Source organism: Simochromis diagramma, unplaced genomic scaffold (genome assembly GCF_900408965.1).
Source record: "Simochromis diagramma unplaced genomic scaffold, fSimDia1.1 OVJJ01000216.1, whole genome shotgun sequence".
Lineage (NCBI taxonomy): Eukaryota > Metazoa > Chordata > Actinopteri > Cichliformes > Cichlidae > Simochromis > Simochromis diagramma.
Genome location: NW_024386883.1, coordinates 18358142 through 18372393, shown reverse-complemented (window position 1 = coordinate 18372393; position 14252 = coordinate 18358142). Strand labels below are relative to the sequence as shown.

At 39.7% G+C, this 14252-nt stretch overlaps 1 long non-coding RNA gene across 1 annotated transcript; it reads left to right on the top strand.

Moving 5' to 3' along the window:
• The first annotated feature begins 375 nt into the window (after positions 1 to 375).
• LOC120734012 lies at positions 376 to 13814 on the top strand. Its single transcript, XR_005695947.1, has 3 exons — positions 376 to 571; positions 7315 to 7323; positions 13800 to 13814. It is a non-coding gene; the product is annotated as an uncharacterized LOC120734012 (long non-coding RNA).
• Positions 13815 to 14252: the final 438 nt, after the last annotated feature.

Below are 14252 nucleotides of genomic sequence, written 5' to 3'. Positions count from 1 at the left end.
ACCTGGGACAAACATGTGAACAAGACCTGAATAATACCAGTAATGAAGAGTTCTCTCCAAAAATCAAGAAAAGGAGGCCCCAACCAGATGAGAGTGTAACAAAATATGGTTCACTCCACTTGCCTGAAATGGTTAACAGTCCAAGGCATTTCAGTTGTAGAATGTTTGGGTGCAACAGTAAAAGATATGTGAGATGTGGGAAGTGCCAAATGTTCCTTTGTGTCTCCAAATAAAAAAAATCACAGTACTTCCTCAGATATCATAAATGAATTGACTTTTGTGAAATAGAAAGCCCAGTGCAATTACTTGTTCCTGAACCAATGGTTTACAGCTAGTGAAGTGTCAGTGACTTCTAAGTTGACCCATGATCTACATTTTTATGATATTATTATATAAATAAGTTTTAATATCCTGCTTACAAAAATTTCAGTGGAGCATTTAATTTTCTTAAATAGCTCTTGAATTTTGTTAGTTTCACATTCGTGATCAATGAACTCCCCTTGTGCACTGTAGTGCACATGTTGTAAAATTTAAATAAAATTAGTTAAAAACAATTTTGTTTTTGTAATGTGTTTTTTACCATCCCAACACTTGATTTATCTGAAAAAAATCAAAATCAAAATACTTTTTTTCCCCTGGGTCTCAGGAGGTTATATATATACAGACATATAGTATATACACTGGGTGAATGTGCAGTAGTAGCAGCAAGCAGGTGAATTCTGTACATTAATATGAATAGACATCTGACTATTTTACAGGATAGACAATATAAACATATTTAAAATTAAAGGAATTGAAATGTACATTGTGCCTTGGTTTAGTGTCTGGAAGAGAGTCCTGTCTCAGTCAATTATATAGTTTCACACCCAGGACTTAACTATTGTAGCTCCAACATCAAGTAGGATTTTCAGTTTCCATCACTGTAAAGTGTTAGTTCGGTTAGCCTTTAATGCCATTCTTTCTTGTTCTCTTTATTCCATGTCCCACTCCCTCCTGTTTTTTCTCCTTTCCTGACTACATCCCATCTTCTTTTCCTTCTTATCCATGTCTATGTTTCCCATTACGGTTTTTGCCTCTTCTTGGCTAATAGTCGAGTATCTGCCTGCGAAGCTGATGAGGCCCATTAGTGTGAGTGAGCCGCAACAAAGGAGGATCACAGCTCTGCAATGTAATGTGATGAGCTTCCTCACTCTTATCAATTCCAGGAAACATTAAAGGAGTACGGGAGGAAATGCTCTCATTTCATACACCTATAATTAAATGACACAGACGGGTTGATAGTCCCTGGACCATTGTGAATCCAAATTAGGGAATGTAATGAAGAAAAGCACTTTTAAACTGAATATAAACACACAAAGACTGCTGCATTTTGTTTGTTGCTTTCGACAAATGTATAAGCTTGTAGCTGTAAATAAATCGGAAAAACGATAAACAGCAATCTGTACAACGTATTACATTTTTTATTAGAAAATGTTTTGATATACCTGTATTAAATGTTGGGGTTTTTTTAAGAAGTTTTGAGCACCAAGAGAAGTCCTTCTGGCTGAATATTTTATACATGGAATATAGATGTAGTCCTACAACCGCTCTCACAGCCCTGTGCATACAGATTGTAAGTTATGGTTAGAGCACAGGGGGCTTGGGGATCACGGGCCACAAAGTGTGCTCAGACTGAAAATGAAACAAAAGTGGGAGGTGACACTGATGTAAAAGTGTGAGACACAAAGACATAATAACAGCAAGAACAATGGTTTTTGTATTTTTGCCTAAATCTGAAAAACTGACTGATCAGACTGGCAGAGGAACCAGGTGGCACAACAGGAACATTTTTGCCATAAATCAGTAGTAATTCAGTCACAGATGAAGTTCTATGTATAAATCTTTATGTTTGGTGGATATACAGTAACTTGTTGTATAGCAGTTGTTCTGACCTGCTCCAACTGTTAAAGCTATTGAATTATGCTTTTTTTTGTTGTTGTGCAAATTCACCTGTTCAAACCTGCCAGAGCTGCAGTGGACAGAAATATTAACGAGACCTCTATTCTGAAACTTGTGTAAACTACTTTTAAAAAAAAAGCATATGAAACAATACAGACATAAGATTTTCTTCTGCTATGGTTGGTTGTAGCTCAGGAGGTCAAATAGGTCATCTTCTAATTGGAAGGTTGGTGTTATATCCCTGGCTAATCTAGTCAGCATGTCAAAAATCCTCGGGAAAGATATTAAACCCAAGTTGCATAAAACCTCAGAACACAGAGGTTGTTACAATATGAACACTAATATATCTGATATGTCCAGTAACCCTCTAAAATCCAAAGCTGTGTCTACACAGGAAGTGACTGGCAGCAAGGTGGTGACCAGAGACTGTAGAAGTTCAGTGACATCAGGTGACTACAGGCAAAAACTAACTACAGACAACACAAAGCATGCCATTCCTGAGATAATCTTTTCTCAATTTTGAGGTGAGTGTGAATGACACCTATGATTGACATATGACTAAATCAGAGGGTTACCAGGCAACCAGAGTCTGAATGTCTGCGAGACACCAGCTATTAGCTTCAAAGTGACAGTTTAATTCATTAATCGACCTTTTTATGGTTGCAGGTTAGGGTTCATTGGTGAGAAACTCTACCCTAGTCCAAAGCCTAACCCTAAAGTGATTGCTTTGTTTGTCTTCCTATTTGCAAAGACTTTGGAGAACAATAAAAAACAAAAACAAACAAAAAATGAAAATCCACCCAAAATATTCTGATAATACAGGGAGTGCAGAATTATTAGGCAAGTTGTATTTTTGAGGAATAATGTTATTATTGAACAACAACCATGTTCTCAATGAACCCAAAAAACTCATTAATATCAAAGCTGAATGTTTTTGGAAGTAGTTTTTAGTTTGTTTTTAGTTTTAGCTATTTTAGGGGGATATCTGTGTGTGCAGGTGACTATTACTGTGCAGAATTATTAGGCAACTTAACAAAAAACAAATATATACCCATTTCAATTATTTATTTTTACCAGTGACACCAATATAACATCTCCACATTCACAAATATACATTTCTGACATTCAAAACAAACAAACAATCAGCGACCAATATAGCCACCTTTCTTTGCAAGGACACTCAAAAGCCTGCCATCCATGGATTCTGTCAGTGTTTTGATCTGTTCACCATCAACATTGCGTGCAGCAGCAACCACAGCCTCCCAGACACTGTTCAGAGAGGTGTACTGTTTTCCCTCCTTGTAAATCTCACATTTGATGATGGACCACAGGTTCTCAATGGGGTTCAGATCAGGTGAACAAGGAGGCCATGTCATTAGTTTTTCTTCTTTTATACCCTTTCTTGCCAGCCACGCTGTGGAGTACTTGGACGCGTGTGATGGAGCATTGTCCTGCATGAAAATCATGGTTTTTTTGAAGGATGCAGACTTCTTCCTGTATCACTGCTTGAAGAAGGTGTCTTCCAGAAACTGGCAGTAGGACTGGGAGTTGAGCTTGACTCCATCCTCAACCCGAAAAGGCCCCACAAGCTCATCTTTGATGATACCAGCCCAAACCAGTACTCCACCTCCACCTTGCTGGCGTCTGAGTCGGACTGGAGCTCTCTGCCCTTTACCAATCCAGCCACGGGCCCATCCATCTGGCCCATCAAGACTCACTCTCATTTCATCAGTTCATAAAACCTTAGAAAAACCAGTCTTGAGATATTTCTTGGCCCAGTCTTGACGTTTCAGCTTGTGTGTCTTGTTCAGTGGTGGTCGTCTTTCAGCCTTTCTTACCTTGGCCATGTCTCTGAGTATTGCACACCTTGTGCTTTTGGGCACTCCAGTGATGTTGCAGCTCTGAAATATGGCCAAACTGGTGGCAAGTGGCATCTTGGCAGCTGCACGCTTGACTTTTCTCAGTTCATGGGCAGTTATTTTGCGCCTTGGTTTTTCCACACGCTTCTTGCGACCCTGTTGACTATTTTGAATGAAACGCTTGATTGTTCGATGATCACGCTTCAGAAGCTTTGCAATTTTGAGACTGCTGCATCCCTCTGCAAGAGATCTCACTATTTTTGACTTTTCTGAGCCTGTCAAGTCCTTCTTTTGACCCATTTTGCCAAAGGAAAGGACGTTGCCTAATAATTATACACACCTGATATAGGGTGTTGATGTCATTAGACCACACCCCTTCTCATTACAGAGATGCACATCACCTAATATGCTTAATTGGTAGTAGGCTTTCGAGCCTATACAGCTTGGAGTAAGACAACATGCATGAAGAGGATGATGTGGACAAAATACTCATTTGCCTAATAATTCTGCACTCCCTGTATATGATTAGGGTTGGAGTTACGGTCAACACAGATAAAGATTTAGACCCCACAGGGTAACCACACTCCACATGTTTTCATAATCTCATAATATTCATATTTGTTTTGTATTTAATTAAATGGTAAATTGAAAAAGAACAGAACAAAAGCCAAACAGAAGAAACAGCCTCAGTAATCTTAGTATAACAGATGAACAGACACTTTGAGAGAAGCCCAGCACTCCCTTGGTACTAAATCACATCCAGGCTCCAAATTCATCCTCATTAGTTTCCCATGATGAGTTTAATGAGCAGCTCGTTCGGAAGGTTTGGCTTGGCCGCTGTCCTCTGGGTCCTCTGGCATCACAGGCCCGAGAGCCCCTCGGATAGCAGAAGCTGATGAAGCGACATCAATCATCAAACAGAGGCGAGAGGAGATGTGAAGGAGAGACAGAAAGAGGAAACAAATCAGAGACGCAGAGAGGAAGGAGAAAACAAGGGAGAACGACAGGGAACAATGCACATGGAGCTGAGACAGGGTCTCCCAGTGGATGAGGGACAGTGGAGAGCTCATGATTTGCAAAGCCACATCCATCATCCTGCAGAGGAGACAGGGTAAGGGAGGAGTTGGGGGGGAAGGAAAAACGAAAAAAGCTTTGAGGGAAATCAGTTTTTCTTTGACAGAAAGAAATAAACAGATTAAAGTAGCATAGCACTTTTTTCCATATGATGGTGAAGTATTTGGTAAATGTTCAAAAGTTCCTGATTCATGGATCAACAGAACCACCTGAATATTAGTTTCCTGTAAGTGTTTTTTAAGAGTGCAGACCCTGGTGCTATATCTTGACTGTCTATATTAACTGAACAGGACTTCCTCTACATCATGGCTATTCAACTACGAAGTTAGTTGGGCCAGATTTTCAAACCAAGGAATTTATCTGGGCCAGCTATTTTTTTTGAAGCCAGTAAGCAGCAGATCATGATCAATTTCAAACCCACACAACTGTATTGAAAAACAAGTATTTTTTTTATTCCTATTCCCCTGTAAATCTGGTGACCTCTCACAAATGCACACCAAAAGGTCCATTAAAAAAAAAAAAGGGAGCTATAACTAAACTATTTTTTGCACATTTGAAATAATAATAATAATAATAATAATAATAATAATAATAATAACAAAAAAACATTTTGATAATTCCCTTTCAAATTAAAATAAATATTTCGCTGACCACTCACTTTTCCTGCCATGGATGGAGCCCCATCCGTCACAAGTATACAGACACGCTTCATATCCAGACCATTTTCCTCAAAAAGAGCTGAAATCTTCTCAAACATTATTTCGCCAGCTGTGTGTCCCTCTAACGGTAGCAAGCCGAGCAATTTCCCATCCAAAAAACGGACATATACGCACAACTGTGCATTATCAGTTCTGTCAGTGACCTCCTGCTATAGACATTACATCAGTTTTCTTCAGGTCATCTAACAGCATTTCAAACTCGTCTGACGGCAGAACTTCAACTCTACGAATATTTGAACTGTCTGACAGGGGTACGTTTTTAATAGCAGATGTCACACTTACTTTAATTTTTTCATCACTTTTCACCGCATCCACCACGGCCAGCATGCAGTATTTCGCTGTTTCAGAATCTGTGAAAGGCCTTTTCTTCTTCGCCAAGAAGCAAACACGAAGGGAAGCTGCTGCAGCTCTCTCTTGGGCTGTACAGGACCCTCACCATGGTAGTACAACTCCGGTTGTAAGATTATTAAACTCGGTAAAATGAATAAGTATTTGTCAGTCCAGGCAGGGTTAAACCGACAGTTTTCATTGTCAATTTTGCGCTTTTGGAGTGAGAAAGACATGCTGTTGTCGCATCATATATTACGATGATTGTTTAATATGTTTACATCACGGTGCATTGTGGGTTAAATATTGCTAGGCTACTAGGAGTGTTGCATTCACAGTCTACACTACGCTGTAGGAATTTTTAATTTTTTTTTTTAATTAACTAATTTTTTGCGTTTTCTCTGTGTTTCTGCCAGGACCACAGGCAGGGCCACTCGCAGGTTGCTTCTGGGCCGCATTTGGCCCGCGGGCCGCCATTTGAATAGGCTTGGTCTAAGGTGAAAACAACTTTGATGTCAGCAGAACACGCAGCCCAAGCCTTTATGACTTTGAACTAGAGAAGTGCTGACCTCACTAACCAATGGCTTGCTCTAGGATAGGTAATATTAACACAATCTTCACTCACCACCCACCCTACTTATCAGATTTGGATTCCTACAACTCCATTGCTTTCCTGAAAATTAAGTTCAAGTCAAATAGCTGCCAATTTTACACGCGGGAAGAGATCCATTACACATCAGAAAGGCACAAGGAAAAAAGAACAAGAATTCCAGGAAATTATCTAAGAATACAATCATAGCCATGCTGGAAGCAGTCTGGATTTGCATGCAGATGAGGAGTTGACCCTAAAGAGAGGATCAGACATAATGAAATGATGCATGTTTTTTCTATGGCTTCCCGAAATTTATGATCTCAGTTATTTATCTCAGTATATATTGATTCAAAACATCACATTTAACCAAATGATTTGTTTGAGGCCCAAAATCAGACCCTCGCTAAATAATGGGTCACATCACAGTTTTATATTACTGATTTGTTCAGATATAGCATGTGGTGATTTTGACAAACATTACAGTAGTGTAAAGAATTACGGAGCCCCGCAAGGGACATGGGAGAAAAATAAAATTAAGACGGACTTTTGCGAGATCTCGCAAAACTTTTAGCCGCATTCTTCGGAGGCTGCCAGCTCGAAGCCGACCGGGAGGTTGAGGCACGATGTGTGGGGGGAGCGGTGTTCCTCCCGGCTGTAGTAGGTCTCGACCTCCCGTTAGCTTTGACATGGTGGGTGTCAGATCTCCGAAAACGTCGCAGCACTTTTGCAAATATGTGATGTCTTGTAAACAGAGCACACATTTGACGTTTACACAACTACATTCACGCCTCAAAATATCTTAAAGGTTTATTTTGTGACCCAGAAAGAGTAATATTACAACTAAGTAGCCGCCGCCATGGAATTTTTGCGAGATCTCGCAAAAGTTCATCGTAATTTTTTTTTCCTCCCATGTCCTTTGCGGGGCTCCGTAAAAAATATCTTTATTTATTTATTTTTTATTAAGGAAAGGTAACTACTTCTGATATGACATGAGAAAAACATAACTATATGTAAGATCGAAAACCTCACAGATTTGTCACGTGGCATAGTACATGTGATTATATCAGTAATGTGCAGTAATCATAACTGTAGGTGGTTTGGATTTTAAAGAATATAGTGCATCTTCATCTAATAAATATTTTTCTTATGAAAATGAAACACATTAAGATCAGTAATCACCTCGATATAACCACAAAATCAGAGATAAGTGGTTGAGTCAGTATCAGTATTTCTCATAGTCTTATTTAAGTGCCAGATTTTAGAAGCCATGGTCCACCCACACATGGGCATGGTGTTTTCACTTATGCTGCCTGATTAGACCTGTTCTTAGGACTCTGTGGGTGTCTGCACACTAATCTTGGTGGCCTTCTTCACAGCCCACCTTTAGATTTGTCATCCTGAGAAAAACATAAACGTTACTGATACTCTGGTACATGAATAAGTCTGACAAGACCACAAGTCCACGGGCGTTTTTTCTGATATTCTTCTGCACTGCAGTTTAGTGTCATTCTCACATTAAAGGACCCAAAAGCATGACAAGTACACGAGCATGTAAAGATGTAATCAAGTTTATTAGAATCAAAAATGTATGTTCTCACAAGACTGGATGAATCATTGCTGGCATCATTTTTATCATTCTTTATTTCATCAGCAACCAATTATATCATTGGCCATATAGCCTTGATCATTGCGACAGTGCATTCTCTGGGGTGATGGCCCCTCCCGCAGACTAAGATTTCCCCCTTAAAACATGCCCCTCGTGCTTCTAAAATGGCAATCATCACTTGTGGCACAAGTGATGATGAGCAGCATCGCCACTTGTGCCACAGCTAAAAGGGAAAGGAGCACAGCATGTAATTGTCAATGCGGCAGAGGTTTGAATGACTCTAATTAGACAGGAGTAGCACTTCTGGAAGACACTGGAAGAACACCAGGTTGGTTGCTAATTATAGTGCAGGCTTATCTAAAACATTTCCTTCTGCTCCACATCCTCTTTGACAATTAGCTGCTGAGCTAAATGGGAAAGTTGATGCCTCAAAGCTGATTGATGGGATTGGCAGGAGTGCTATTGGTGTAGGCATGATCAGATGGGTGACCAAGAGCAGAAAGGACATCCTGGGCATCCTGCCGATGATGAGATTAAACCAAATCAGTGAAAGACTCAGATTTGAGTCAAGGGAAGTATATAGGCAAGCTACCACACAGTACAAGCTATTTTTATTAGACTTTCTAATGATTTAACTAATGAGGCTAATGAGAGAATTCTGCAACATGAAAGCTGATTAGATGGAAAGAATCAAGAGCTCCTGTCAGTGGTGGCTACTTCCTGCAAGCTGTTTTTACCAGTGTTCACAAGTTATGAATCAAATATATAAAAGTACCTGTAGAAAGGACCTACATTCTTTATTTGTTATCCCAAAATGGAAATAACATCAGAAATCATCCGAGCAAGCCTTGGTTTTCTGGTAGTGAGTCAGCAGAGCACAATATGAGGACCATAAAAGTGTAGCAGCTGAACTGACGACATGGATGATTCAGGTCATTGCTCTGTGGAGAGCTGAGGTGGAGCCTCAAGTCCTTTCTTGTTTGTTAGCATTACACCAAAAACTGCTTCTAACTTTCGATAAAAAAGAATCACTTAAATTCGGTGAACGTCACAATCTTCAAAGAAACCTATTAAGCTAATCTTCTAATCCATAGCTATATGTCATGGTCCTGTTATGGGCTATGTACTAGTTCTATATTGGTCTCTCTTGAGCTCAGTCTTCCGTAGTCTCATCTCTGTGTCTTTCAGCTTTCCCAGTCATGTACCCATGTCTGTCTGTTTTCTCCCCATGTGTCAAGCCCACATGTCTTGGTCTCAGTGTTTGTACTTCCTGTTTTATTTTGATGGTCTTATGTTTCATGTCTATTATGTTCAGCTATGTTTCCCCTGTCTTGTCAGTCATAAGTGTCAGCTGTGTCCCACCTGTGGCCTCTTCGCTCGTTATCCTCCTTCTGTACATGTTGTCTCCATTCGCCTCTGCTATATGCTGTGACCTCCTTGGAGTATTTGTACTTGTCTGTTTTTCCTAGTTTTGTTATTTTGTAATTTAGTTTAAAAATCATCTATTCATTTATTCCCTGTGGTCTGAATCCTGTTTTTGGGTCGTACCTCTGTCAGCCACCGTGACAGCTATATGTTTTAGCTTTATTACTGTAGCTTCGCATGTTTCTCATGTTTTATCGCATTAACAAGGTTTTTAAAATCAAACTTTTCCAAGATTTTTAGTAGATGCACTTATGGTATTTATTTGGAAATCCAACATGCCTTCATTCTCAAGTTATCATATTTATAAAAATGGATGTCCATGCCAACCGCCTGCCAGTCCGCCGGCCTGCCGATGGGGTGACCCCATCAGCTTTTTACAGCTGGACATCTTAGTTCATCAACTGTCTGAAGCAGTATGTTCAGTTCCCCCTCTTTAAGGCCACACTCTCTTTAAGTCACCCTTCTTCTGACTGGCTGTCCTTAGCAGGGTAATCATGGGATCAATGTCACCTGATCAATGATCTACTCGGACTAACGACATCTGTGTTTGCAGGTCTGCCAAGGGAAATAACGGACAGACTTATATGCCTCATATGTCAGCCTTGTAAGGAAAGATTGCCCTGCATCGAATTCATGGAAAACCAAATGATCTCTCATCAGTTAATAAAGTGTAAGTGACACTGAAGGCCAGGATCTCTGCTGAACTGACAGGACGTTCACAAATATTCATCTTGTGTACAGGCTCCTTTTGGGAGGTATAATAACCACATTTTATAGACGAATAACCTGGGAAATGTTCCTCAGGATATTGTCTCTATAATTGTTTTCAAGCTGTTTCAGCTCCTCTTCACTCAGTGTAGCCTAACAGAATAGTTGGTAAATTATTTCTTGTTTTTTGCTGCATCTTTTAGTAAATACATTGTGTGCATTTGTTTGATATGCATCCCTTCAATGCTGCTGCTGTTCCTACATCCCTTTCTTATTCTTTTATCTTTGATAATAGTCTTCTTTATGGATCAGAACACATGTTTCCTGGCTTTGATGTTAGGTTTTATCTCTGGAACTTTAGTTTAAAAGCCTTTGTTCAGTAAAATGAAGAGTATAAATTAAAAAAAAAAAATCCAACAAAACAAAGAACATACTATAGAAGAAACTTCACTATAATCACAGCTGTAGCTTGCTGTTATAGTCTCAGTGCCTAAATTATCAGTAGCCAAAAGGCTAAAAGTGAGAAGGAAAAACCCAGTAGTAATGAAATATTTATCTAAATCTCTGAAGACAGAAGGTTGACTTTGGTTTCCGGGCTTTGGAACTTTTGAGAATCAACTTTTAAATACAGGTTTTCAACCTGGGATATAGTTTCATACAAAGCTAATATAATAGGTCTCTGGCACAACCCTGCTAGTTATTCTAAAGTCTAGATTACAACAAGTGCTCGCTGGCCATCACATTACAAGCACAGCACAAGAGGAGCTATTCCTTAATGCTGACATTGCAAACTACTTCATTCAGGTTGCCTTTGAGGCCTTATGTACTTACTTCAAACACTACCTATAGTGCCTTTCAACAATATCATCTCTTGGATCTTCATGTTTGGGTGGTGAGCTCAAATCTAAGAGTTCAAGAGAGTGTGAGTTATTTAAGTCGGGAGAATTGGTCCATTTGACTTTTTCTTGACTAATAAACATCTACCTCTAATAGTAATGCTGGTTTTTACCTTTTCACTCTTGGAAAATTGCCAAAGCAGAGAGGTTTACACGTTTCACACATATGGAAAAAAATAATAATATATTTTAAACTTCTGTTCAAACATGCTAGCTAAATGGCCCTAAGGACGGCAGTGTTGGTCTTTCGTTCCGGTTCAAAATTAAACAGAATATTGTTTTTCTGTGGAGTCCTACAGGATTTGCATTCTGATATTTCGTCTGGTACTCTCATGCTTAGTGGATTTGAGTCAAATTGAAAGTTGTTTGTTGGATGGATATGAACATATAGCTGTGACGCAGCCTCTAAATATATTTTTTTAAAAAGGACTTTTGCCTGATTTTCAATGTTTCCCTAGAAAATGTATCATGTTAACATGTGGTTTAGTAATGACACAAATCGACAATTACTTGTTACATGTTCATGTTCAAGTTTACAGGAACCTGTCGATTAATCACAATCCACACATTGCCACAGGCTAAAGATAGAAAGGTGTAGTATCACTGAGGGTAAATGTTACTGGCTGACTGGCCTGGCTGCGCCCCCCAAGTGCATATGGCTACACAGTGTGGGTGGATTTTCCTTTATAGCTGAGCTATTTGCTGGATGAGGACAGACCATTCCTGATGCATTTCAGGTTAGGCATCAGGAACTGTTCAATAATCTACAACTTTCAGACATGGCATAGTTCTGTAAGGTATTTGTAGATGGTGAAGTTAATAGAAAATTTTGAAAATATTGTAAAGTCCAGTTCTTCTTGGTTGCACTGTTGGCTGGTTTTGTGCAGCACCAAGATTACTGATCTGGCTTTCATTACATTTTTGGATCATTAGCACTTTCTTGATTTCTCTGTTGTCTCTACCACCATCATCAGGGTGGACCATACAGTCCATTAATTTACAGTAAATACTCAGAGGCTGAAAAAAGTCTTATTAGCTTTCTATCACATTTTTAGTTTGCTGGACATGTTCTGTTGCTTAGTACTACTATTTTTTTAAAGAACATTTTTCCATGTTTTCCCTTTTTCTGGTCTAAAATCAATGTCTAACACTAGTCTAGTACACACCGAACGTGATAGAAGCAACCACAGAGTCAGGTTTACATGTAAAGTCAATGGAGAAGCGCGATGAAGCGCGACTGGGGGTCCCGAGAAACTTCAGAAGCAGATTTGCATCACAAAAACGCTTTTCTGCCTGATTCGCGTGAACAATTAGCACGACTGATGCGTTTGAAGCACAAAGTAAAATACGCGCTGCATTTTATGTGGTGCATTTTGTGCATTCGCGCTTATCGCATCTGCCGCTCAAGTTGGAAAAATCTGAACTCCAGCGACAAGTCGCGCCACGACAACCAATCAGGTGACGGGTGTCAGTGACGCTGTGACTGAGTGAATGGAGTCACAGCATCAGCAGGACATGGATACTACTAAACACCGTGGCTTATCACCCTGAGCTACATGACACCAGCTGTTTTCTATACAGAGACAGGAATAAAAAAAAATAAACATTATAAAGAGGTTAAACTATTTAGACAGGAAAGCTCTTGAGAGGTTTGTGGGTGGCTCTTAAAAGAGCCGTTGTGGCTGCCAAGTTCCAGCTCTCTCTGTCAAGAAGTGAGCCATGAACAGCTTCCTCACCCGGACACCAAGGCCTGATGGCCGCTCACATATTATAAACTTTTACTAACATCAGACAGATGGACAGGTGCTCTGCAGGTGGGAGTGAGCGCCTGTGGTTGATGTCTGGGCGGGCGATGCTTGGACCGATGCAGGACAGCAGCTCCTCAAACTGGGCGAGGGACAGATGGTGGTACCGCTGAAAGCGGCCGTCATCCAGATGCAGCTCCTGGAGCAAGTGGTGAAACTCACCAAACTGCTCACGCTTGTGAAGGACCTGATGGACCCAGGTACGGCGAGGACATCCTTTACGCCGCTGCTCTGCTCTCCACAGTAAATGGAGAAGGGAGACTCTCTCTTCAAACGCTATATTGACAGCTGCCGTCTTCCAAACATACCGGCTGGCACTACTTGCTCCCACATTTACAGTTCACGTGCGTGAAAATTGCATATTTTAAAGCGCGACCAGTTCGCTTTGGACGCGCTTCAAGGTGCAACTGTGCAAACGACCAGTTTGTGGCGTGTGGCGCTTTTTGGTCGCTTCTATCGCGTTCGGTGTGAACGCACCATTATAGGAGGCTTCTGTATTTTGAATATATATATATTTTTAATATTATTAGAATATACTAAATGATAAAGGCACTTATTGTAAATTCATTCAAATTTAAAGGTAAGTAATCATCAGTGAAATATCAACTATAAGTTTCTAATACTACTTTGAAAAATAAAAGTTGTACTTGTATTGTACAGCGTTTTAGATTTCTTAGAAGCAAGATGTTGTACTTTATTTATTATTATAAATAAATTATATTATAAATAAATAAATATATATGACTACAATTTACTTAAGCTCTGCATGTTGTACAAGACTACAAAAACTTACTTATACTCACTGTAGACTCCAGTAAGGTTTGTTTTTTTACAATTGTAAGTTTTTCAGTTCATTGTCCCAACAGCTTTCCAGCTTTTGCCAGCTGCTCTTCCTCTCCTCCAGGTCCCGGCATCTCTGGAACAGGGAGAGCGCAATTATTGAATTGCTTTCAGCTTCTCTGCAAGCCTCCCTGGCATTGCTCCTCGACCCTGCTGCACCACCAACATCAGACTCGCCTATTCCAGGTCTTCAAAGTGTTTATAACAATGGGAGAAGTCATACACCTACAGACATAGACATGCTAATTGAAGTGTGCCATATTGTAATTACTGTCCAGTTCTCCAAGATAACAGATTTAGTTTTACATGAGCGTTTAAAAATCAATATTTCCAAACTTAATGTCTAACACCATGCAATGTATTTTCATCATACAATTAATGGTAATTCAAAAATAAAGAAAAAATAGCAAAACACACATATTTTCTGGCCAAGTAAAGTTAACTAATTTATGTAAATCAGGAA